The 27,418-nt window shown below is 40.9% G+C and overlaps 2 protein-coding genes across 3 annotated transcripts in view; one reads left to right on the forward strand and one right to left on the reverse strand.

Moving 5' to 3' along the window:
- Nucleotides 1–5,987, reverse strand: part of LRRN3 (leucine rich repeat neuronal 3) — a 57,367-nt gene extending 51,380 nt beyond the window's left edge. The window contains exon 1 of the mRNA XM_077338514.1: nucleotides 5,593–5,987. The gene's annotated coding sequence lies outside the window, so the exon portion shown is untranslated. The remainder of the gene's footprint in view (nucleotides 1–5,592) is intronic.
- Nucleotides 1–27,418, forward strand: part of IMMP2L (inner mitochondrial membrane peptidase subunit 2) — a 591,726-nt gene that overhangs the window by 265,009 nt on the left and 299,299 nt on the right. The gene's annotated exons all lie outside the window — the stretch shown is intronic.

Below are 27,418 nucleotides of genomic sequence, written 5' to 3' on the forward strand. Positions count from 1 at the left end.
ACTATTAAGTGCACCTTTGAATTTTTTGGTTGGTTTTATCACCCCTGAATTCTTCAGGTATTTCCTAATCTAGAGCTGGCAACCCCATCCACAGTCCTAAATCTGGATCATGTGAGGTGATGAAAAAGAAAGAATGGCATCATTGCCTCTAGAGCAGGAGTAGTCAACCTGTGGTCCTCCAGATGTCCATGGTCTAAAATTACCATGAGCCCCTGCCAGTGTTTGCTGACAGAGGCTCATGGGAACTGTCGTCCATGAACATCTGGAGGACTACAGGTTGACTACCCCTGCTCTAGAAGACAATGATGATATGTTTGATAACTGAACTGTAATCAAGTGAGATCAAATAGCTGCCCATAGTAAACACATATATTAACTGCTTTGTAAAATATAATAAAATAGTAGGTGTTGTGATTATGGTTATGGAGAACACTATATTAGCAGTTTCAATGGAGGAGATATCCTGTTAAGCCTATGAGATTGAGAAAGATTGAAACTAAATTACTTGTATGTTCATACTAAGGAAGAGGCTCATGAATAGGATACCACTGGTGGAAGGCACAGTGTATGTCACATTTCGGCCTAATGAGTGAAGAACAGTGTCACTTAAGCAGAGTTACACCTTTCTAAGGCTGCTGAAGTTAACAGGCTTTGATGGATGAAACTGTGTTTAGAACGGAACTGAAAAGCAACTTTTCCTTCCAAAGCTGGCAGAGAACATGTGGAGAATGATGAGCTGAAAGTTTGCAGTAGATCTGGACAGTGATGCTAATTTGCTGCTTAGTTTGCACAGACTGGAAGAGTATTTTCTGTCCTAATCAAGATACATAGTTACAGAAGATTTGGGCACAAGGTCATGTTTCCCAAGTAACACCATTCCTTCTACTTGGAAAATAAACACTTGTTAATAGGGTTGCCAACTTCAAGGTGTGGTCTGGAATTCTCTTGGATACAACTGATCTCAAAACTACAGAGCTCAGTTTGCCTGGAAGAAATGGCAGCTTTGCATGGCAGGCTAGGATTAGGAATTCCCTGGAGCTTCATGGGTGGAGTCTGAGGAAGGTAGGGTTTAAGGAGGGAAGGGGATTTAGCAGGACATAAATGCCATAATCCAGATATATGGTGTAATTTTGGGAGATCTCCAAGCTTTACCTGGAGATTAGCAACTTTAGGGCAGATTCTATGGCATCATATTCCTGCTAATTCCCCCCCCCCCCACACACACACACACCACCTTATCCTCAGATATCCAAGAATTTCTCAATCTGGAGTTGACAATGCCAAGGATTTTGGCATATATTTCTAGCCACATTTAAACAATGTTTGATTTTTAACATAAAGTGGGATGTTCATTGTTGGAGCAGAAGCAGTTGATAAGATTAATAAGGATAGCAGGCATGACTACTTAAGGGGTCTAATGTTTTTTGTGTTGCTGACTTGGGGGAAAAGGCTACAACATGACATATGTCAATAAGTACTTCTGGTCTGTCTTGATTCCCCCCTCCTATTACAGTAAATGCTGTTTTGATTAAAGTGTTCCAACTTTTTCCAAAGATTACCTTACCCTGGAAAAATAAAGATGTATCTTCATAATTTGTAAAACCTGGCCAAAAGTGTGCATAGAATTGCGGCTAAATATTAATTCACTTCCTAGTGCACTCCTCCATCTTGTTAGAGCTTGTAGCTCATCTTAACTCAAAGAATTGGCAATAAAGGATGTAGAAATAGTGAAGATGCTGGATGGGCTTCATGTGTGGGATTCATATGTGCCAGGGGACAGCACAGTACTAAACAGAGTTAGGACTTTCTGAACTCTAGAAAGGCATGACTCTGTTTTGGATTGATTGCAGTGTGTTACTCAGGTTCACATAAAGGAGATCAGCTTGTATCTGGCCTGTACTTCTCCAAGCAGCACATTCTTAGGACTGAAGCACCCTCCGCACAAAAAGTTCTCTCTGTACTTGCATGTCAGGGAAAAGCTGTCTAGGAAGGTTTTTGAAGTGATCTGGAACATCATGTGTGCCCCTACCTGTAGCCTGAAGTGATACAGCCCTGATACCGATCAACCATCCCAGTAAGAAATAAGCCTTCATGGAACTCTCCCAGAGGGTTTTAATTTAGAATTGGTATGAAGTTCTCTTAAGTTTAACTCTAATAACTACACAACAGTATGATGTTGTTAGATTATACATTGACTGATATGACGTAACAAGTGGTCTGCTGATCCAAAAGTATATACCTGGAGAAGAAGCACAATATTTGCATCGTTCTGTTTACAAATGTATAAACTGTAAACATCTTCCCATTTAAAAGGTTTTATAATAAATTCCATTTGTTTCCCTTTATCAGTGATAACATACATAATGACTTTCTGAATGACATAAATCAGCACTTGTAGTTTTCATATTACCATGGAATTTCTCAATCATTTTTCATGGTTTAATATACGTTTCCCACCGGTATGGTGATGGTATTATCAGATACCTGTACATGAAAACTGGTTTTAGTTTTCTGTTGCTAATTAAAGCATATGGCTAGATAGTTATTGCACGACTGCTGTTTATTACATTTAAGAGTTCTTTCTGTGTAAAGAATTCCAGGAATGATTTAGGCTATGTCATTTCCTTTGTGACATTTTACAAGTTTGTCCTTTTTGGATATATTATCTCCATCTGGGGTGCATTATATTTCTGTGTGTCCACCAGAATGTTCCATTACATGATGGATGCACAAAATTACCCATGGACTTACACTGTAAGCAGTTCAAAGACTTCTTACAAATACAGACACCAGACCTACCAGTTGATATTATTTTCATATATGTAATTTCATACCGGCTGTACAATTATTTGGCATCAAGGTTACTATTAAATTAGCTCTTCTGCAGAAACTATAACAAAAATTGTTGTAATTTAGATATTTAATATTGCACGTGGGCAGGTATTTAGTTTAGGGAAAACAGTTAAAACTGTAATTATTTCCACATTCAAGACTTCAGTTTGGATTTCATCCATGCATTTTATTTAAAAAATAGATTGGTAGGATGGAATGGAACAAGAGCATTTCTCCACCCCACTTCCCTGCTATCTATACTTTCTGCTACCGTAGCTCAAGGGCATATCTAGCTTTGATGAGAAGTTCATACAAAAAATCTTGAAACTATAGAATCCACCATCTTTGTACTTTCTCCAGCAAAGTATTCTGTTATGGTTAGCAGCACACTTTATAAACTTCTTTTAACAAGGTATGACTGGTCTATTGTAACTTCATATAGGTTGAAAATATTTTTGTATCAATTAGTTACTCATGTGCCCCATCAAAGAGTTAGTTCTAATGTTGCTACAGAACTGACTTTTCCTGGGAAAACAGAATTTCTAAGTTTGTGCAAAAGTAGTGATTCTTAGAGGCTTTGGAGAATTTTTTTTGTTTAAAGCTCACCTATACAGCTTCGTTACATTTGTAGTAAGACCACTTTGTTTGTTGCTTTGAGCCACACAAGTGCCAGTGTTTTGCCATTCTCTCTGGGGTGATTTTTCTTATGACCTGCATTTTCAAAAGCCATCTTGCACATTCTGCATGGAGTAAAATGTATAACACAGTAGTGGAGATAGAGAATGATATTTGGGAATTTGTGCAAAAATGAGTCTTGAGTGACCTGTGTATGTATCGGCATGTGAATTTCCCTCTCCTTTCATGCAAACAATGCACTAAATACTCCCCCCCCCCCCAAATGCGGTGTGATTTATTTCATTACTGCAGTGTAACATATTTGCATGAGCTGAGAGCAAAAGCATTCAGGTCTACTTGGAAGAGCTAAATATCAGCCCAAGAAGAAAGATTTGATTATTGTTTGTGTTGTCACTACATGATGAATTAGGTTTGGATTTTTTTTTTGTTCTTTTTCAAAAGGATTTTATACAGCTTCTGAAGAATGACAAGCAAGCTTGCCAATAGTAGGAGTGAATTTTTTAGTACCTTGTATTGTACAATCTTAAAAGGAAACATGTCCTGAGATTCATTCTTTTTCCAGAGGGAAAATCAAAAAGCTGTGGCATATTGTCAGAGCTTCTTTACTGTCATCATTAAGAAAGGTCAGTTGAATTAATTGACTCCTTACCAAACATATTGTTACGTTTCCCATGCCTGACACATTTATGGGGAAATGGCTGAAGGGGATTGATTTGCTTTTGGGTGCTCCCCCCTTGCATTGCACCCTGTAGAACCAAGGTTTAACTTTCAGCTTAGTTGTCCAGGAAAATAACTGCTTTGACAGAGGGGAGCAGGCATGTGTGGAAAGGAAAGAGTGGAAGAAGCCAGACGAGGAAGTGTGGAACTCCATAGTCTCTCTAAAAAAGCTGCATCTTGTTTCCACAAATTAAGTATACAAGGTCTATTTATCTGAGTAAAAATAAGTCAAAAAATCATTTCCAAATATTCAACTGATGCCATCTGTTCTCTCTCCTTGATTGCAAAGTGATATTTTGTAACCTAATTTGTATTTATGAATGATCCTTTTACTTATATGTGTTGTTTCACTTTACTGAATGTATATTAAGGGGTGTAGCAAGGTTTTTGCATGCATGAGGTGCATTATATCCCTCTCTCATGCTTGCAGAAACACACAAACCAAGGCTATATGCTTACCTAGTTCAGAGATCTCTTTCTTTCCATCTTTACACATGCTTCCCCCTTCCAGACACACGATTATAAGCTGCAGTACTTGGCAAAATGAGTCGAAATCAAGCCCTCACCCCCCTTTTAAAAAAGCAAACAGTCCCAAGCATTAAAAAAAGAAGAAGAAGAAGAAGCAACAAGGGGTGTATTGTGAAGGATCTGAACCAAAAGTCTTCTATTGGAAAAAGCATTTGGAGATAATTTTAATTACTGTAAAGATTCAAACTCTCTTGGTTAATACTGTCTTTTAAAAAAACCTACAAAAATACCTTGTTTGTGTCAGTGGCCACCTGCATTAGCAACCAGACATTTGTACTGGTCTTCCTGATTGTCAAGGGTGGGTGGGTGTATGTATGTGTGGAAGAGAGAAAGGGAGAGTGCGAGAGAGTGTGAGAGAACGGGGAAGTCATTTGCCTCAATCCTTAAAATGTAGTCTGTCAGAAATTCAATAACTGTTTATGATATTCTCATTCAGTCTTAGTGCGTAGTGGCTTTTAGGTCCTGACATGACACACAATGGTATTTGCTGTAATCCAGCCATTGGAAGGAGGTTTTAAAAAAGGCTGTCCAGCATCTTCTCTAATAGCTTGCCAAACCCAGCAAAACTGTGCAGCTGATTTTGCGCTGGAAGGCATTGAGAATCTGCTTATTGTAATGCTTTTTTTTTTTTTGCTTGTCTTACGGCTACTAAAAGCAGCCCTTTGAGAATCTTGCGGGGAGGGTGAACCCATTAGATTAATGAGGATTTAGTGGAGATGGTGGGTGGTTTGAAGCATACAGGGGTTCCTTTGTATTTCTCTCTAAAAGGGTAAAACGTGGAGATAGGGGGGAGGCAATTAGAATTTAAACTTAAGATGAGAGCAATGGCATCAATAGCATACCGCACTGTGTACAACTTAGTATAAACAAGATGCTTACCCTATCAGAAGAGTTTCAGTCCTGAAACGGTCCTGCATGTTTAGATTCCTTACTTCAGGTAACCACATCTTGATGCTAAGGTGAGAGAGCCAAAGAGATGCATGCACAGATACCATACAGTACGGTTGTTTCTATATATCCTGTAATGTGGAGGAAATCTGTGCTGCCGGCTGAGATCCTTTACTTTTCCAGAGCTCTGTTGCTGGCTGTCGGAAGCTCACAATCCACTGGAGCTGAAAAAGGAGGGAGGGAGGGAGGGAGACAGAGAGAAATGCCTGCTAGCGTTTCTTCTTCTTTCTCCTTGTTTCCATGGTGGTTAGCGGTGCATCCTTCACCCGATCAGTTGTCACACTGACATGGTGCTGCCTGTTCAGCGGTCATTAATAACTGAACACCCTCCACTCCCCAGAGAGGAGCCAATAGCTTTAGAGTGCCAAGATGTAGCACTCGCAGCTGCTTCAGTCTGGTTGGTTGAGACAACCTGTCTGTTAGATGACATTGCTGCTTAGGGGACAAATAGAATGGAGCAAGCCCTTTCTATACTCCGTGGCATTTCTTCTAGTACATGAAAGGGAAGCAGCATGGTTGGCATCCTCTTTGAAACTACACATTATATTTTATGTGCCAAAGCAGAGGATCAGTGTTCAAAACAAGTGATTACTGGATGATTCTCAGTGTAAGAGAAGTAGATCTGGGTAGATCTGAAGATTATTTTACGCAAGGATGAAGTGTACTTACCTACATATTTGTTTCTCTTTTGAGCTTTGCTGAATAAGTTGATTGATAAAAAATCTATTTTTACACCTGTTTCTGAATATGAATTAGGAAGTGTCTGAACAAAAATGAATCAGTGCAATGCAAATAGTAGCATTGTTTCTTGTCATGCTTCCAAAGTCCAATGTATAGATTTTATGGACTTATGTTTTGATGAAGAAATGGGCAGGATCATTTTTTTCTCCTTCATTTATATCTTAGTTTCCTTCCTCATGGTATCTCATCACCAGCCTACTGTTTTGATGGCCAGACTTAGAGGTAGAGATACCAGCCACAGCTTGGGCCCTGAGGAGCCCCAGAATTACAGCTCATCTCCAGACTGCAGAGTTTAGTTCTCCTGGAGAAAAGGAGTGCTTTGGAGGAGAGAATGTGGCATTTAACTCCATTGAAGTCCCTAATCTCTACAGCAGGGGTAGTCAAACTGCAGCCTTCCAGATATCCATGGACTACAATTCCCATGAGCCCCTGACAGCATTTGCTGGGAGGGGCTCATGGGGATTGTAGTCCATGGGCATCTGGAGAGCCGCAATTTGACTACCCCTGCTCTACAGGCTCCATCCCATTTCATCGGGAATTTGCCCGTCTGAATCTGGCAACTCTCTGTCCCCATCTTCTGCTGCTGGCCAGGAGGGACTTGGCAACTCTACTTACAGATCGGTTTCAAAAATAATATGCAACAAATTAAAAAAAAAAAACACCAGAGAACTATTTTGTTACTTTTCAACGTCTGCTATTCAGATATTCAATGAAAGTAGATTTTAACCAAGAGAAAGAATTACAGCAAAAATATTTGATCATCAACAGGTCAAATCTAGGAAAGAATTGGATTTACTTTGTAAATCAATGATAAAATCCTGTTTTAAAAAAGCTACCCTCTAGTGGAATAAAATACATTTTAATTACCATTTATTTCATTTACTGTATTTTTATAGTCATGTTAAAAGCAGCATTAATAGTTTTCAGTCAAAGCAAGCAGCATTTTTAAAATACATAAACTGTTTTCAACATTAGGATGTAGAGCCAGTTTGGTGTAGTGATTAGGAGTGCAGACTTCTAATCTGGCGAGCTGGGTTTGATTCCCCACTACTCCTCCACATTCAGCCAGCTGGGTGACCTTGGGCTTGCCACAGCACTGATAAAGCTATTATGACCAAGCAGTAATATCAGGGCTCTCTCAGCCTCAGCCAGCTCACAGGGTGTCTGTTGTGGGGAGAGGAAAGGGAAGGTGACTGTAAGCTGCTTTGAGACTTCTTCTGGTAGAGAAAAGCGGCATATAAGAACCAACTCTTCTTTTTTACATCAGAGAAATCTGGAAGGAAAGATGTTAAATATTTCACATTTTCTATGGGGCAAAAATGTGACCAGATGCTAAAAAGAATACTGTACAGTTTTTAGCACTATACTTCAAAAAGAAAGAAATTAGTGGTCTGGCTACTAGATTCTAAGCTTAAAAGTAATCTGTAATTACGTATGAATAAACTGGCTTCTAGCCGAGACAAAGGTTATGAAGTCGATGGCCCATAGGCAAAAAGGAGCAGGACAATGTCCAGGTTTTCTTTTTTTAAGTAAAAGCTGGGATTTATGAACAATTTCATATGTTCAAGTGAACTGTTCCTTCACTGAAGTGAATGAGGATGCTTATATGCCTAAATGTTTCAGGTATGCATCATGCTGTTCAAAAGTACCTGTATAAATTCCAGGCAGCATATATTATTTGACACCAACAACCTTTACACCTTTATATGCTAGCTTCCTAAGTAATATATAGCATGTGAAGTTTGCAAGAAAAGATCTGGGAAACTAATTAGTATATGAAATTTAGATAATGCACTTATTAAGTTAATACTTAAATGGTTCATTTTGGTTGATTGCTCTGAACTGCAGAATTGGAGAGGTAAATAATTAAACCAATGCAAATGCAACTACCATAATGGTGATATGTCTAAATGCTAGATTTTAAAGTGCTTGCCTGATTTTACAGGTATATGTGGCAACTCTTTAAACAATATTTAAATAATATGCTCTAGTCACAGCAGAGGAATATTTTAATTTCCACTTGGATTATTTTCAGGGATGTTTCAAAGATGCTTCAGAATGCTTGCAAGGCAAAATCAGTTTTATAACTTCAGACAATTACGATGATTAAGGTTCATTAGCAGTTCTTTTCCTGCTGATTTCACCACGATGATTTGTCGTTTTAAAATACCTGGGTATTCTAGTAAGCTCAGATATATATATATAGAGAGAGAGATTTGTGGGTTGGTGTTATGTTATATTTTACATATTTAAACATTTGAAGTAGGGAATAAACGTAGAGGCAAGTAAGATGTACCATGCATCATTTTGCATGTGTGTATATTGTGTATTCTCAATGTGAGTTATTTTTGCTTAAAATCTTTTTTTTAATGGGCAAAAAACTGATTTGGGGCTCTGTGTAAATATGTTTCGCTGAAGTTGGCAAAAGTTCTACACATGAAATATGGCATTTACAGCAAAAGTGAATGGGTCAAGGCTTTGAACCTAAAACATAAGTATTCAGTGGAAGTAGGACCTACATGCCTGCAAATTGGAAAATGTGAGATACAGTTCATTCCACCAAGCATACTCTCCATAGAAAAGAGAAGTCTGTTTTCTGCTAACATATGGGTTGGGATTGGTTTCAAAATAAATGGTCCTGCTCTTCATCTTATATTTTTATTCTATGCAATGTGTGGTATAAACGGCAATATGGCATCTCAAGCATATATCTAATTCCAAACATGGCCCCCACTTGCAAATCAAAAAAGGAGAAAAGGGGGGGGGGAGTTAATACAAAGGTTTGGATTGCAGAGATTTTTTCTATATAGGTTTGCACAATAAATTTATAAATGGAGCATTTACCAAAAAAAACAAAAAAATCTTCAGGAGCAAAAAAATGGCTGTGGAGATTGTCATGAGAATGATGTTATCAGTTTTGGGTTGTTAGGCATCCCCAAAAACATTCCCTGTGTTGAGCCAGCCAACCTTCTTTTGCAGACCTGCTGGCCTTATCCAATAAGCTCCGACAGCAAAAAACATTGGGCACTTTAAGCATTTGTTCTCCTAGCCACAGCTGAGCCACTCAGCTAGCTGATGTTGGGAAGAGCTTGAATCATTCCACTCAGAGCCCCCCACTAGTTGGCCCTTGGTTCAAAAATTCAAATCTTTTCTTCCCTATGGCTGATTCTGCATTGGCGGAAAAGGCTGAGAGGGAGGTCACATGAAAGTGGGGCAAATCCCCACTTCCACATGATGCAGCCACTGGGCAGGCCACCTTGTGGGCCTGTCGCGGATCACACTCTCAGTTGGCTTGGGCTAAGGGAATGTGGGAGAATCCATGTTCCCTTAGCCGCTGCAACAGGGTCTGTTCCGCAGCAGGCCCATGTGGACAGGGAAAAGTTGGGCCTTCCAAGCCAAGCTCCTCCCTTCTCTGTGGTGACACAGAATGGGCAAAGAATGTTCCAGTCGGCTTCATGGTGCTTTTTCGTGCTGCAGGGCAGACTAGGGCATTAATTTTTATTTTGCAGGAAGGTGGGATTGTGTGGAAGGCAATACCACCCTCCTGCAAAAAACAACAACAACAACCCAGAGCCCCCCCCCCTTGTGCGGGGGAGTCAGTGTTTGTAGAGAAATTCCAGAGCCCAGCGTCCAAATACAGTTCCAAGGCTCAGGCACAAAGTAGACAATACTCACAGCTACAAATCCAACAGGCAGTCTTAGAGCATGAATACAAAGGTACAGGCAAACGTCAGAGATGTAAAGGACAATCTAGAGCAGAGGCAGCAATGTCAGTAATCATTGGACAAGCTGCTTCCACACAGCTATTGCCTTCTCTGTTGCTTTTAAGCACCACACTGTTCAGCAGTTTGTATTGTACCATGCACATGCCAGCCATCGTAGACCTGCTCATTCAAGCTCTTATTCTCACTGTTGGTGCTAGGCCAGTGTTGGGCTGACAGGCAAGTCAGCTTCTAACTTGCAGGTCTCTCCTCATCTTCTTCCCTTGATGTTCCTGTGGCTCTGGCAATTTGTGTGCTTGTGAACTGGGACAACTTGTTTTTCTTAGCTTTAAGACACAGTATTCAAACAACAAGATACTTATTTTCTTTTTTATTTATTTTATTCATGCAATTTATACGCCGTCCCTCACTGCAATGTCTCAGGGCAGTGTACATAGAACCAGTGGGGAAAGGTTAGATACATTAAAGTATTTGTAATGGTATGAATTAGTAAAAAGATATGGCAGTTATAACAATAACAATGTTTAGGTAGTCACAACAGTTGAGCAGGGATAGCAGTAATGGTTAGCGGTGCATTGAGTATTAAGTTGCCTGTTGGGGGACCAGCTGTATTTGAAAGCCTGGTGGAAGAGCTCCATTTTGCAGGTCCTATGAAATTGTTTCAGGGCCTGGATTTCATTTAGGAGCTTGTTCCATCAGGTTGGGTTTATGGATGAGAAAGCTCTAGCCCTATTCAAGCCCAGTCAAATTTTGTTGGGGCCACAGATCACCAGACTGTTGGATCAGATAGAGCATGTCACTCTTTGGGAAATATATAGTAGACTAGTAATAAAGCCCATTGTATAACAAATACAATGGGCGCTAGCAGGCGGGGGCAGAACGAGGGACTGGCGAGGGTAGGGTGAGTAAAGGTTAGAGGCCTTTTGCGAGGGCGGGCGGCTCCTTGGCGGTGTCTGCTTGCCGGCGGCCATTTTTGTTTTCGTCGGTGTCTTCGTGGAGGCTGGCAGGGTCCCGCAAGGCCGGCGACCTGGCAGCGGCGCTCTGCGCTGCCTCTACTTCTTCCGGCAGGGCATCGGGCCGCGCCCGCGGGCCATGCCCGCGCATCGGGCCGCGCCCACGAGTCGGGCCGCACCCACGGGCCGCGCCCGCATGTCGGGCCGCACCCCGCATCGGGCCGCGCCCGCGCGATTGCGCAGCCTGGCCCTGATTCCCTCTCCCGGTGTCTACATTGAGGCTGGCGGGGGGGTGCTCCCTTGGCGGTGGCCTGACGCCTCGGAGGTGCTTCGCGCCTCCTGACGTGTCAGGTCGCCAGCCAAGAAGCAACTGCGAGCCGCGCAGGTTCAAGCTGCCATCACAGAACAGTCTATGAATTCTAATTATGCTAAAAAGGCATCAGTAGGGAATATTCTTGAAGATAACAAGGGGAGGGGCAGAGTTGTGTCCAGTACAGCTAAAACAACCTCATACAGCATAAGTGGTGTTCCTATTTCTATTATTACTATAGTATCCCATAAGAGGGGTTTTGGTTAGGCTTGTGATCCTTCAGGAAAGGCCTGAAGATCTCTCAGAATTTAAATTGATTGGTAGACAACAGATTCCCCTGGAGAAAATGGCTGCTTTGGAGGGTGAACTCTATGGCATATTGTGTGGTTGAAGTCTCTTCCCTCTCTAACCACCCCTCCTATAATCATGAAGGGAAATAAACACGTTAATTATTTCAGATAAGCAGTTTAGGCCAAACATATCCATTCCTGGCATCATACAGAATTTGGTGCAGGCTAATTAGAGGATGTACAGATCATGTAGTTGTGTTTTCTATAAATGTATATAGTCTAACCTGCTGATCCACCCCGCAAATGGCAGGACCGCCCCAGAATTCTGGTCACTTTAATATAGTCATTACAGTTATTATCCTGTACTTTAAAATAACACGTCAGTCCTAAACACATGTTCTTAATTGGATATCTGTTTTAAAAGGTGTGTGACAGAATGTCAGCAAACAAGTTCAGTCATAAAGAAAAAAGTGGTATACAATTTGTACAATTCCAAGCTCATCAACTCTTGTGTTGCTTAGATGGTAGTAGATTTTAGCAAAGGCTAAGCAATGTTGTGTAAGTAGAAAAATTACATAATTATGAATGAAGAGAATGACTCAGTGGTTACAGGAACCAATTTTATTAAGTACATCATGTTCCAGTACATTATGAATGTATAAGCTCTTCATCAGGGGAAAAGTATTAATATTAAGAGAACACATTTAGAAGTTTGGATTACATTAGCCACAATCTAATAATGCCTACGTTCCAAAAGAGATGTCAAAACAATGGTTCCAGTCATAATTGGTACCAATAGAGGAAAAACTATATAAACATTGCATTCAGTCAACATTTAAACAAACGTCTGCCCATAATAGGAATGAAAGAATTTGATTGTGGGCCCATATGCAAATTGGAGTTTCATCTCCTGAAAGTTACAAGCTGTGTCCTTGTCCATTGTGGACAAATATCTATTTGACATGACATCAGAATACAGCCAAAGTGAGGAGTTAATCTTGCCAACAGAAAAAACCCTAATAATTTATTTTAAAGAGAATTCTGTGCAAGGAGTCCTATCATAGACATCCCATAGAACCAAGTGTGTTACTATGACCACAGTTGTGGGGGAAGCTATATGAAACCACCATGATAATTTGGTGTGCACAGTTCTTGCCTCATGGAGCTGCTACCATAGATATTCTAAGTAGCCTTCACACCAAGCTTGTGATAAGTGAATCTTAGGCTTTGCTTCATACTAGCAAAGTCAGGCTTTTTTTGGGGGGGAGGGATGCCTGCAGTGCATATATTTATTATGAATATGATGAAGATACTGATAAGATGTTGCTTGAGCTGGACAATTGAGGAGATGCCAACCTAAGTCTTCAGAGAAGTTTAAAATACTGTGAATGTTTAACATACTATTATGGCTGGGCTGCATTCAATTTAGAATTCTTGCAGAATAGCCTGCAAAGTCTCTATTAAAATGAAGCTGAAGATTGAGGTGCTTTATGACAGCTTGCAGCCAGGATAAATGCCGTTTGAGTAATAAAATAAAACATTTGAAAATGCTAAAGCTCACCTAGTTTCAAAAGTGGAAAACAAATCCTGTGGGTCTCACTGAATATAAAAAACGAAAGCACAATAAGTCATTGAATGGTTTCATACACACAATATTTTTATAAACAAAGAGCAGACATTCTAATTCCCTTAAAACCATTTTTTTAATGTGTGTTATTTCATTTTGCTACTTTTCACTTTGACTTGAAAATGTATTGTTAGACTATATTGTATGGATTGACAGGAATCACACTGATAAAACAAAGTAAAACATGGTTTTGATATGTTGTAAAAAAGGGACATTAGAGAAGTTTCATACACACATTATTGCTTATGTATGGCTCTGCTTCAGAATATCTTTTTTACAAGGTTCCCTCTGGGTCCATTACATATCAGACCAATGTCTCTTAGAAGTTTGAAATTGGTACATGAAGGATTTGTCTCTTGTGAAGTTTCATGCTTTTATTAATACTCCTTTGATATTTTCCATAAATATTTGCCTAATAATGTCAGTGATAAGTAGACCTTTTGATGTGTTTTTTATTGGCAAGATGGAAATCCAATAGCTATCAAAATCTGTATAGCAGCATGGATGGATTCATGACTAAGGACTGCAGGTTCTAAGTCCTTTTCATAATTGTCAGAATAAAGTATTATTATTATTCACACTGTTTTCTCATACATACACACACACACACACACACACACACTAGAATCAAAGCCCATTTAAAAAAATGGTCTTTGAAATGGGGGCCGGCAGGCAAGAGGGCATGAGAGATTGGCCGCGGCTCCCTTTGACCTGCAAAGCAGGCTAAAGGGAGTGGAAACCTCCCCCCCCCCACTGTTGGCGCTGCTGCAGGAGGCTCCCTTTAGCCCGGCAAGCACTGTTGCCATGGTGAGAGTGTTTCCCAGGCTAAAGGGAGGTTTGCGGCCTGCAGGGAGGATGCAAACTCCCCCCACCCTGGCTTCCTTCCAGCAGGAGCGTACCTGCGAGACACAAAGCCCTGTCGTTATCTCTCTCCTCATGGGCAACAATGGAGGCCACAGCTAAAAGACTTCTAGCAGGCAAGGAAGGAAGGAGGGAACTGTAGGGGGAGGGTCAGTCCGGGTGGACCTGGACAGACAGTGTCCTGGACAGTCTCCTCCCAGGAGGCTGTTTCCTAAATATATAAGGGAGCAAAATACACACACACACACACACACACACATCATGGCTCTTCTATATATTTATGAAACAGCCTGGGGGGTGGAACGTGTCCGGGTGTCCAAGTTGGAAAAGGGCCCCTACAGGTCCCACCGTCCCTCCCTGGACATTAGCCACATTCCTCTCAGATGTGCTAGAGACAAAGAGAGACACACAGAATGCTGCCAGACTGAACACGTGCCCTCATTCCCTCCAATCGTTCCTACTGCGAGGGAGGCAGAGGGACATACAGAGAGAGCTGACCCAAGCTGCTGATCAGGCCTGCTTCCCTCCTAAGAACGAGCCCTAATTACCTGCCATGGCTCCTGCTGTGAGGCACACCAAGGGACACACAGCAAGGGGGAGAGAAAGAGACACAGAGAGAGATCTGCACCTCCCAGTGTCCCCTGGGTCCTAGCACCCATTGCATTCCTGGTTGCAATGGGCTTTCTTGCTAATATATCTCTATCTCTCTATCTCTGTCTCTGTCTCTATCTCTGTCTGTCTGTCTGTCTGTCTGTCTGTCTGTCTGTCTGTCTAATGTAATCTCTAGATTCAGACGAAATGGACTAGCCTTCATCTGTAACCGCTCCTGCGCAGTGGTATAAATAAAATGCTAAGGGCAAGGTGGGAGGAGAAAGGGGTGGGCTGAGTCCAGGATAAAAACTCAGAGGGGCCAATCAGGAGCCGTGATCAGGAGAGTGTCACTCTGGGGCCAAGTGGCCAATATCCTAAACTGCAAGAATGGTAAAACCAATAAACACCATTAAATAATTTTGTAACCATCAGAATTTCCAAGATAACTCCCCAGCCTGTTCCAGTGAAGTAGAAACTGATAGTAAACATCAACTTTATTTGTGACCTTGAGAAAGGAGTTCGGCAAGGCTGTATACTGTCACCTAGGCTATTTTACTTGTATGTGGAGCACATCATGAGAACGGCCGAGTTAGTTGAGTCACAAATTGGGATCAAGATTGCAGGGAGAAATATCAACAACCTAAGGTATGCAGATGATACCGCTCTAATGGCAAAAAGTGAAAAGGAACTGAAGAGCCTTTTGATGTGGGTGAAGGAGGAAAGTGCAAAAGTTGGCTTGAAACTCAATATCAAGAAAACAAAGATCAAGGCATCCAGCCCTCTCAGTTTCTGGCAGATAGATGGGGAAGAAATGGAGGTGGTGACAGATTTTATTTTCCTGGGCTCCAAGATCAGTGCAGATGGGGACTGCAGCAAAGAAATTAAAAGATGCTTGGTCCTGGGGATGAAAGCTATGGCAAATCTAGATAGCATCCTAAAAAGCAGAGACATCACCCTGCCAACAGAAGTGTGTCTAGTCAAGGTTATGGTCTTCCCAGTTGCAATGTATGGCTGCCAAAATTGGACCATAAGAAAGGCCGAGCGTCAAAGAATTGAGGCTTTTGAACTCTGGTGCTGGAGAAGACTCTTGTGAGTCCCTTGGACTGCATGGCGAATAAACTGGCCAGTTCTAGAGGAGATCAGCCCAGACTGCTCCTTAGAAGGCCAGATCCTGAAGATGAAACTCAAATACTTTGACCACCTCATGAGAAGGAAGGACTCCCTGGAGAAGAGCCTAATGCTGGGAGCGATTGAGGGCAAGAGAAGAAGGGGACAACAGAGAATGAGGTGGCTGGATGGAGTCTCTGAAGCAGTAGGTGCAAACTTAAATTGACTTCGAGGAATGGTAGAGGACAGGAAGGCCTGGAGGATCATTGTCCATGGGGTTGCGATTGGTCAGACACAACTTCGCACCTAACAACAACAACAACAACAACAACAATCTAGTTGTTGGATAGTCTTGTATCACTGTAGTTTTTACTTCAAAACTGAGGAATAGATGTTCATCCACAATAAGACTACGAATCCACAATAAGACTTCTAGTGTGATGCAGTGGTAAAAAAGGCGAATGCCATTTTGGGCTGTATCAACAGGGGCATCACATCAAAATCACAAGATGTCATAGCCCCATTGTATACTGATCAGACCACACCTGGAGTACTGTGTGCAGTTCTGGAGGCCTCACTTCAAGAAGGATGTAGATAAGATTGAAAGGGTACAGAGGAGAGCGTCAAAGATGATCTGGGGCCAAGGGACCAAGCCCTATGAAGATAGGTTGAGGGACTTGGAGCCTGGAGAAAAGGAGGTTGAGAGGGGACATGATAGCCCTCTTTAAGTATTTGAAAGGTTGTCACTTGGAGGAGGGCAGGATGCTGTTTCTGTTGGCTCCAGAGGAGAGGACACGCAGTAATGGGTTTAAACTTCAAGTACAACGATATAGGCTAGATATCAGGAAAAAATATTTTCACAGTCAGAGTAGTTCAGCAGTGGAATAGGCTGCCTAAGGAGGTGGTGAGCTCCCCCTCACTGGCAGTCTTCAAGCAAAGACTGGATACACACTTTTCTTGGATGCTTTAGGATGCTTAGGGCTGATCCTGCGTTGAGCAGGGGGTTGGACTAGATGGCCTGTATGGCCCCTTCCTACTCTATGATTCTATGAATCATTTCTTGATCTAGTTGAAATGTTTTTATTTATTGGAAATATTTTATCCTAGTGTTTGATTCAGTCAAAGGTAGTTTACAATTCAAGTTAAGACAGCCATAAAAATTAAAATTTGGACTCTTAAAGGGGGAAAAAGCAGTGGGATTTGCCAGCAGCCAACCCTCCATTCTCCCACAGGCATAATATTCCTTCCAACTTCATGTCCATCACAGGCCCTTCTGGTAGATAGGTTGCATAGGATTATAAAAGGATCGTGAACTGGATATAATAGCAACTGGTAAAGCTGTTCAGGATGCAAGTGATGGGCTCCACTCTTCAAAATCTTACCACTTAGTTGTGTAGCTATATTTGGTACTAACTTATTTATTTATCTATTTAGAATATTTTATGCCTCCTCTCCAAGGAATCCAGACATATTCTAAATCATTTTCAAGGGTAGCCACACTTAAACATTTTCTGCAATGGAGATTTTCTGTCCTCGCTCCTCGCTCAAGGGCAAATGAGGCACACTGGGCCAAGTGCTCCCCCGTGTGAGAGCAGGAAGAGGTGGGGCAACCTGTCCCTGCTCAAACTTTAGCCTACACCCAACATGAAGCCTCCAATATGGAAACAATCTTAGACCTATTATGCACGCCACTAGCTATGCCGGGCTGCCGCTATTCTGTTGGGGCAAAAAGCCCCACTGTTCCCATGTATGCATGGGGTAAGGACTCTGCCAGCGTACACTGGTTGCCCTGACGCAACAGCCTCGCGCACACAATGTTGGGCTGGAAGCACCGGGAGTGCTCTGCATCCATGGTGGCAGTTGTGGGAGGAATCGGGGGCATGGGGCCCCCACTGCATAATGGTGTGGAGCAGCATGCTGCTCTCCAACCATGGTCAAGGTGGGGGGATGCCCCCGTCAGCTCCACGGAGCCGTGGAGCCAGCAGGGGCAAAAGAATCCCTGAAGAGATGCCGTAGGTCAGGGGAGGAGCTGGCCCAAAAGCCCGGCTCCTCCAATTATACACAGGGCTATCCCAACCTAACCCTTGCCTACGCCCATGGCGGATCCTGGCCAATGGAAGAATCCGCATTTTCTTAACGCGGGTCTTCCAAGGGCCTGGGTCGGGCCAGGGCTCGGATGGCGGCAACGTTGTGCATAATCGGGGATTTTCTCCAAAGCCTTGTCGCCACCATGATGGGCATTCCAGCCCATGCATAATTGGTCTTAGAGACCATCCAGTCTTGAAGTCAAGGAAGGTTGGATTAGCATGGGAGCCAATTGCAATCGATCTCCCCTATTTCCCACTGATAGTGTTGTTTAGCTTTTTCACAACTCATTGTTCATACAAAGTCTGATATCTTTAGTTTATTAGACATATCTGAATACTTCAAAACTTTACTGCATAAATCTGCTTCAGAACACACTGAGCAATCTAAGGCACAGAGTGGACTTTCAGAGTTCGGCCACACTCAGCATGTCAAAGAGAACATCTGTAGAGACAGCTTCAAACATCAAGTCTGAAAAGAGAACAGGTCATGCACAATCTTAAATGAGGCCACAGGGACTACCAGTGGTAGCCAGGAATTAATCAGTACCTGAAGGATGCAAACTGTGTTTGCTAGTTGGTAGTAATGGAGGACCCATTAATTTTTTCAAGCACCAGACTTTGATCTTCCACATATATTCACAAATTTTAAATACTAGAAGCCGTATGGAATATTGTCGTGTTAGTTTAGTACTTCTTTGACATTTCCTCCTTGTTAAGATTATTTCATGAATTTAAATCCTCAAAACTAATGCTGCATTTAACGCTGTATAGCCAGCAATTCGAAGTACAAAGAATTTACTCAATTCATCGCTGTTACTAAGTGCTGAAACCCTAATGGTAAAATAAGAAGCTTTAAGGAAAGAATATTGGAAAATAAAGAAAGCTATACTAGAATGCAGTAAAAATGCTCAAGTGAAACCATTTTTTGGGGGGGATGGGGCAAATTCCCCTAGGGATTGGTAATGTGTATGTAAGTGTTTTACAGCAAATGGGGGGGGGGATCTATAGAAGTGCATAATAAAATGGATTATAAAGCATGCTTTATAGAAACACTCAACAAACATAAAAATGTACAGTTTCCTTCCACATTTATTCAGAGAAGAGAACTTGTTTTCTGATTCTGGTTCTTCTTCTAAAGTAGAGATCTATTTGCCTTAGACAATCAAATCTTTGTTTGAGGCATTATTCATGTGACTGGTTAAACAGAATTTTGATTCCTTCGTGTGCATTGTATTGTGTGGATTTGGTATATATTGTGTTTCCTGTGATTCTGTTGTCCTTTCTTTTTGCGGGAGAAGGATCATGGGAATCAGGCTTGTGTATGTATGTATGTGCTTTTCACATTATTTGTTCCATACAAGCAATGGGAGGCTAACATGCATGTATGCAATTTTTGTTCAGCTGGCAGTGTGGTATTGACCTCCCTCATTTATCCCTAGTCTCAATTAATAGGGGAAGAGATAGCCACATTTTTACACCTTGGAAATAAAATTCATGCTAACCCTGTCCACACTTTGTGTGGATGTAATGCTCCAAAGCTGTGTTTCTGCATTTTATCTTTTGTATGACAATCAATCTTAATAGAATCTTATTTGCATAGTTCTGTTGCCCATATTTTAATCAAAGGATTATCGCATTTGCTGTGAGAGAAACAGCTTGAAAGTTCCATGTGGATGTCATTGTGGGTAGCCTATGCAGAAGGTAACGAGAGGGAAATTCTTAGTTGCCTGTTTGAATTAGCAGTGACTAGAAAAATGGTAATTGAGAAGAATAAATTATTTAACATTGGAAGCTTAAGAGCAATTAGATTTTATGTTTTATTGAATCCAGCTGGTCGTATAAAGATGGTACCAAAACCAGAACTAATAGTATTGTATTTGTTGACCGCCATGCCGACTATGCCGGCTTGTGATGGTTTACAATAAAATGATAAAATCCCATAAAACAGAAGAAAAAACATACAATCCAATACCCTGGCATTTCACAGACCTCATCTCAAAAATAGGAAGCATTGCCTGAGCTTCCTTTATTAATGTTGTATTCACAACTGGTTTTCAGAAATTACATCTGGCCACTGCTGTAGCCTAGAGAGGAAATAGAAAGATCTGTCACTTGGTTGGTGACCATTACTCTTATTGTTGGGCAGGCACATGAATAGCCTCTTTCAGATCAGGGTAGGTGCCAACTGGTAGCCACTTGGGCCCTGTGGAAACTAGTGTTCCCTTCTACAATTGATGCTGCCACTCTGACTTCTTGGTCATCACTTTCTGTGTGTCAGAAAAGAGATCTGAAGCCAAAAACAAAGTACAGGGCCATTCCGCACAATGACCAATGTTGCTAAATATTTGCAGTATGCAGAAATGCTATATTTAATAGTGGAATGTCGTCATTCTGCACACCTTCAATTCTAGTGGAATATTGAAGTCCCAGTAGCGGCCTATTCATTCCCCACATGTTTCTGGTCACGCCAGAATCGCAACAAAGGAGGTGATATTTTTCCGTGCTTCTTCCCGCCCCTGGCCGTCAATCAAACAGAACAGCCAATGAACCATTGTGTTTGTGCTCCTGAAAAGCCCCTTTTCCTTTAATAACTGTTTCTTAAAAACCAGAAAACACCAGTAGCAACAGATATTTGCTAATTCAGTGTCTCAGAAAGACCTTTTTCACTGGTGTAGGAGATGGAACTTAATCATTTACATGCTCTTCAAGTAAAAAAAAAAATCCCCCCCCCCGATGGACAAATTTACCGGCAATGTCGAACAGGGGGCGGAAACTTTAAAGACTATTGCAGAAGAGAGCTTTGTTTTACTGTTAAGCACTTCTGTAGAGGGACTTCAGTCGAAGAAGCCTCGCTTATTCATTGCTTTCGCCAGTTTATGGGGGGGGGGAATGGTGATTGTGTCTCTGGAATCTTGGGGGCAAGAGCTAGGGAGGGACATTGTTTCTACCGCTATTTTGAGAATGCATATGTCTTTCGTTGATGTGTTGCAGCTTGTGCTCAGAAGTGTAGTGTTTTTTTCAGGGGGAATCCACTTTTCTGGATTTCCCCCTAAGCGCTATAAAATTCTGATTGTCGCTGGAGTTTTGCGGGAGTTTTGCAGTTTGTTTTCAACGTAATGTGGAACGTTTAATTAGTAGCATTTACAAAAGGTAAGACTTTGGCTACATTTAAGTTGTGCAGAATGGCCCCATTTACTTACATATCACAGTGCACAAAATGTTTAACAGAAAAAAGGCAAACTGGTGCTAAAAGTTGCCAAATGGATGGTTTACATTGGCAAAAACAAATAGGAGTAATGCACAATAAGCTTACTGATTTTGTTTTCTCCGCTCACACCCAGAGATCAGGAATAGGGAAAGGAGAATAAATGTTCAAGTAAGTCGCCCCTTTCCTTATAGCCCTTTTTATGAGCTAACTGTTAACACGGGTCTGTTCTTTTACATACTTTTTTTACAAATACTAGTTCTGTAAATCTGTGAGCCCTGCTTTTATAGTTTCTTTAATTATGAAAGCTAGTAAGGCAGGAGATTATCGAAGTGTGTATAAACGGCAAAATGCTGTTTAATGTGTTAGATTGGGCATTACCTTAACATACCCTTATGCAGTATAAAACACCCATCTGTTAGGACAGTGCAGGAAGTAAAGCAAGACTTTTATGTAACAACTGGGACACATAACTAGTATTGTGCTTGGGAAACTGTAGAGAATATATCTCCAAAGAGGGAACAACATTTTTTTAGTAATTCTAAATTATCAGTAAGAGGCCTAGACTTTTCTGTTTGAACAGAAAAAAATGGTGTGTGATTTTTCTCATGTTCTTTGCATGGAATTTTAGTCTTGGTGGAGAGTCAGATTAATTGAACATCAAACATCTAACAGCCAGATGAATTTCCGGACTTATGTCACTTGTGAGTTGAATACTGGTCTATTTTCTTGGAACAATGATCAGCTTCTTGCACCAATAAGTTATAATAATAATTATTTAATGCATTGCATAGACAGCTAGCATTATAGTCATGAGATATTTAAATCTGCAGTAATATTAAATGGCAAATTGCTGCAAAGATGTTCATCGAAGAAAGGGCATCAGCAGAATCTTCAGCTATTTGACTTTCTAATATTTCTAATATTTGCTGTCCCTGGAGAATTTACTGTCCCTAGACTAAATGTTGAGATGAGGTAGCATATGGCTTGCAGAACTTACCAGATTTGTTCTGTTCTAGAAAGGGAAGTAGGAAGTAAAAATGTGTCCATTTTTTTCTTTACACAACTATGTCAAATTACTGGGAACAGCAATAATACTTAGCTCTGTGGTTCTAATGGTTCTGCATCCTTTCACAGTGGCTATAATCTAAGTCATGGCTTGCACCATATTACAATATTGTGGAGGAGGGAGACCACAAGTATTATGACAAAGAATTAAACCAGGGCTAGACCCAGCAGAATCTAAACTTCTGTTATAGAATCCCTGAAATCAGTCTAGGCTAAAATACATACTACATTTTGTTGGCAAGATAGAAGACAGGCCACAGGTGGGAACAAAGTTTATTTCCTTTGACTTACTCTGAGTGAAAAGCAGGAGATAAGTTTATCCTTTCTGACTGTGGACTTGATTGCAAGATTAGTCATGGCATCTTTTATTCTATATGTTCTCTGAATGGTGTGGAATATTAAGTTATTGTACTTCAGAGACTGGTCCTTCAGTGTAGGGTTATCAGATCACTCCTAGCTACTGACAGGGGATATGGGGTAGAGTTGCCAGGTCCAGGTTGGGGAAATCCTGGGTTTTAGGGGATGGAGCCTGAGGAAAAATGGAACTTCACTGGAGTACAAATACCATAGAATCCACCCTCCATATCCATTTTCTTCAAGAGAACTGATCTCTGCAATCTGGAAATGAGCTGTACTTCCAAATGAGCCCCAGGTCCCACAATGAAATGGAAGTCTAGTGGCACCTTAAAGCTAGAATAAGCATTGCTTGTGTTTGAAGTGCCACTACGCTTCTATTAAATTGCAAGATGGCATTTTTGGTACTTAATTCCCTATTATGATTCAAGATATAATCTGTCTATATCTTTGACCTTACAGGTTCCAGGAGTCTAGGGTTTCTGGAAGTAACTGAATGCCTTAGAACAGTTTCAGATGTGCCATAGAAAATGCAAAAGGGGAAGTTTTTGTGCTTTACACATACTGTTTGATCTCAGGGGGGAAATGGAAACTTTATCTTTGCATCAGGGGAAAGTACATCTCACTGCTGCTGATCTGCGAGTCCCAAAGAAAACAAACAACGCGAGACGTTCCAATAAAGAATGTTTCACAAGGCTTTTGAGTTCTCTTACTATACAAATATGTAATGCACATCAAATCCCATATTTGGTTATAGCAAAATTTGAAAATAAGTTTAATAAACAGGAGGACAAAAACATCTGTACTATTGCCAAAATAGGTTCTGGATAGTTTTTGGGCCCATTTTCAAACTAATATTTTCCTCACTGGCAACAAACCTGCAGTACAAATAATAATAATTCCAATAAATGTCTAATACAAATTCCATAAATGTGAAAATTTATACTAAGGAATCCCCACCTTTATACAAAGTTATTATTATTATTATTATTAATTAGATTTATTTCCTGCCACTCCCTGTAGGCTCGTGGTGGGTCGCAATAGTCTTATCCCCATTAAAATACCCATTAAAAGACTTTAAAAACAATCCCAACATGGCGGAAGCTCTCATTATTCCTATCCCCTGCTATCAGAGCAGCAGGGAGGGTGGGGAGGAGATCTAATAGTTGAACTATTTCTCATCAACTCCTCTTCAATTATCTATGCAAAAAATCCACAGCATATTGGTTGGATACTCAAATGTTCAAAAAATCATTACATTTACATGAATTGGTTACAATTACAAAGAAACTATCATATAATACCCAATAGACCTTGTGGCTCAAAATTTCAAAAATATTTTCAACTTTCATCCCCTAATACTCAGGGGTGGAGGCGAAGGGAAAGAAACCACCTCCAACACTGATGCTGTGCAGTGCCAGGTCAATCAATAATAAGACCAACACACTGCAAGCCTACTTTGCAGAACAGAAAATAGACCTGGCGTGTGTGATGGAAACCTCGATCAGGGAGGATGAAACAGTTGTTTTGAAAGAGTTAGCCCCTGCTGGGTTCGCTGTCCTCCATCAAGCATGGAACGTGGGACATGGAGGAGTGGTGGTGATTCTAACCCGGGAGGATTACTCCTTCAGAGCCCTTCCTGTGCTGTTGATTCCAGGCATAGAATGTCCTGGCCTCGAGTGGGATGCAGCTGAGAGCTTAGCCATCTGGGTGGTGTACCGCACACCCAATGTATCACCCTGCGATCCCTGCTGGATATGAAGGTGGCCTGGACACTACAGTTTGCCAGACTACTAATCCTGGGAAACCTGGGATCGCCTTGGAGGGCCCACATTTGGCCCACTCTCCAGCAGCTGCACTGGCTACCTTTTGACTACCGGATCAAGCTTAAGTTTCTGATCATTACCTTCAAGGCCATACACAATCTGGGTCCTGAGTATTTGAGGAAACACCTCTCTACCTATGTCCCCCCCAAAGAGCATTATACTCCACTAACACCAACAAACTGATAATCCCTGGCCCCAGGGAAGCTTATCTGTTAATGACAAGCTTTGCTATACCCAAATATGAGATTTGATGTGCATTACATATTTGTACAATAAGAGAAATTCAGAGCCTTGAGTAAAAATTCTTTATTGGAAAGCTGCACGTTGATTTTTTTTCTTTTGTTCTTGATTTGTGAAGCTGACTAGCCTTCTTTGTTTCTTCAGTGATATGCCAGTCTGCACACTAATAGAACCTGTGCAACAATTAAAATGACTCTAAATGTTTCTGGGTTGTTACTGGGCATAACTGTGATGCCAAATTAAAATTCTAGGAATTAATTTCTGATGTTAAGCTTTTCCATTGTGCTGTAGTATATGATTAAATTGTGCCATTAATATGGTAAACAAAGACAATATTTGTAGCAATTTTGGAACAAAGGATTTATGCCAACATTGCTGGAAATCTTTCCCACCCATTTCGGCATAAATGTGAAGTACGGGAGCTTACTGGTAATGGCTAAAACTTGATTTAATTTGTATGCAAGAATCATATTCACTTATATCTGAAATCTGAATTAGCTTGAAGCAGGTGGCATCCACATATCTGTATACACCAGACTGAGTAATAAATGTTAAAAATAAATTAATGTTTGCAGCAGCAGTATAACTTACAAATATAATCTTTCAAATGTATGTTTTTCTTTTGTTCATTTTTCTTTTAAAAACCAGAACAGGCAAGTTGTCTTTTGCATTAGACAACATCATCTAAACAGATTTAATCTCTGTGATACATCTACACTGGGCAAACCAAAATGGATCTGTAAGAAAGTCCACATACTATGGTGTTTAGCAATAGGTAGTTAATTTAAATTTTTTAAAAATATGTTTATTTTACTTTAATGTATATTATACCCTCACTTTCTCCCAAATAGAGTCTAAAGCACATGATTTGCCTCTCCTCCATCTTATGCCCATAGCAGCCCCATGAAGTAGGTTAGGATGAGTGAGTGTGTGACAGGCCCAGGGTCATCTAGCAAGTTTCCATGACGGGGGGGGGGGGGGGGGGATTGAACCTGAGTCTTCCAGCTCTAGTCTGACAACCACAATTCCATGCTGGATCTTTTGGAACACTGAACACTTGAAGATGTCTTAAATTGAATCAGAGCATTCATCTATCAAGTTCAGTATTGTCTTCTCCAACAAAGAATGGCTCTCCAGGGTCTCAGGTTAAAGTCTTTCACATCTTCTATTACCTTGTCCTTTTTTCATTGGGGATGCCAAGGACTGAAACCAGGCCCCTTCTGCATGCAAACACAAGCTCTACCACTGAGCCACAGTGGGAGAATAGCATGACCACGTAGCCATCAAGTTTGTGGCCTGTCTATCCCAATGGAATAACAGTACTTAAATACTGTGGCAGCATGGTATCACCCAATTAAGATTTCAAAAGGAGTTAAAGATGCGTATTCAAGGCAATTCTGATCACTTTTAAAACTTTTTTTTTGCTTAGATATTCTTTATCTTGTTGCGCTACTAATTATGAAACAAGAAATCACAGCGTTTCTTTACTATTAGGCATTGACTCTGTAAATGACATTAACATTGCTGTCTCTTTTTTGCATAATTGGATGGAACACTGATAACACATAGATTGCTATAGATTACAAGAATGTGTAATTGTGTAACTAATGATGTTGTTAGGAGCAAAAATGTATTAATAATCTTAACTTCCCCAGGCATGATCACTAATGCTAAGTGAATTTTATGTACATGGATGTACAAAACCATTCTGTTGTAGAGTTAGAGGATTCCTCAGTCATTACTCAAGTGAAGTGGCTTCTGTACTTAAATGATAGGGGACAAGGCATATAGACATATGAATCTGCCATATACGGTCAGACCATAGGTTTGTTTAGCTGCTATTACTGCTTGCTTAATGGACAAAGACTTTATGCTTCTATTGCAATGATCTCTGACTCACAAAAGCATATATTCGAATAACCTTTGCCAGTCTTCAGGGTGCCACCTGGTATATATATTATTATCTCTTCTGACTGGCAGCAAACTCCAGGGAAGTCTTTCCACATGTTGTGGCAAGGAAAGATTTAACTGGAGGTGCTGCTGGGACCTTCTGCATGCAAACCATGTGTTCTACAATGGAGTTGCAGCCTGTCCCAAGGTACTCTGGAGTTGAAAAGCTGTTAATCAGGTATGCCTCACAAATGACAATTGCCCTAAAGAAAAAGCAGAGTTAGGGTTGCCAGCCTTGAACTTCACAGTCCTGGGAGCTTTGGGGGAGTGTGTCTGTAGAGGTGGAACTTTGCAAATGTTGTGACATCACTTCCAGGTGACAAGTCCCTGTGGACCTTTAGGAATTTGCCCAGTTGTTATGGTAAAGACCATAAAGATTAGGGGGTATTCCCCCTTCCCCATTTGTTCTGTTGAGTGTGGGTGATAGTGAGTGGTATCAGGAATTTGCTTATTATAAATGAGAAAATAGTAAGTCAAAGTAGTGTGTAAGAAGTTTTAAAACTTTGTAAAAATTCTTAAACTACATGGTATCCAATGTTAGTATTTTTACAAGGGTGGTACTGGAATGTTTTTTGCTCAGACATCTATATGTCTTGTATCTGTAACTCAAGGGAAAACTGGCATTGATTAAACTGGCTGATAGTTTAATATTAGGGGTCCTTTTTAAACTGTTGTGTACACAAAGGCACTGCTGTGAAAATTCAAAAAGTTGTCCTTTCATAAATTTTGTAACTGAACCCTGTTTGAAAAGTTGGCCCTCTTGTATTAGGATGTACATTCAATTTCAGTTTAGCTATCTTCTGCTTACTGTACCATGTTTGCAGC

The sequence above is a fragment of the Paroedura picta genome, chromosome 5 (genome assembly GCF_049243985.1).
Source record: "Paroedura picta isolate Pp20150507F chromosome 5, Ppicta_v3.0, whole genome shotgun sequence".
Taxonomy (NCBI): domain Eukaryota; kingdom Metazoa; phylum Chordata; class Lepidosauria; order Squamata; family Gekkonidae; genus Paroedura; species Paroedura picta.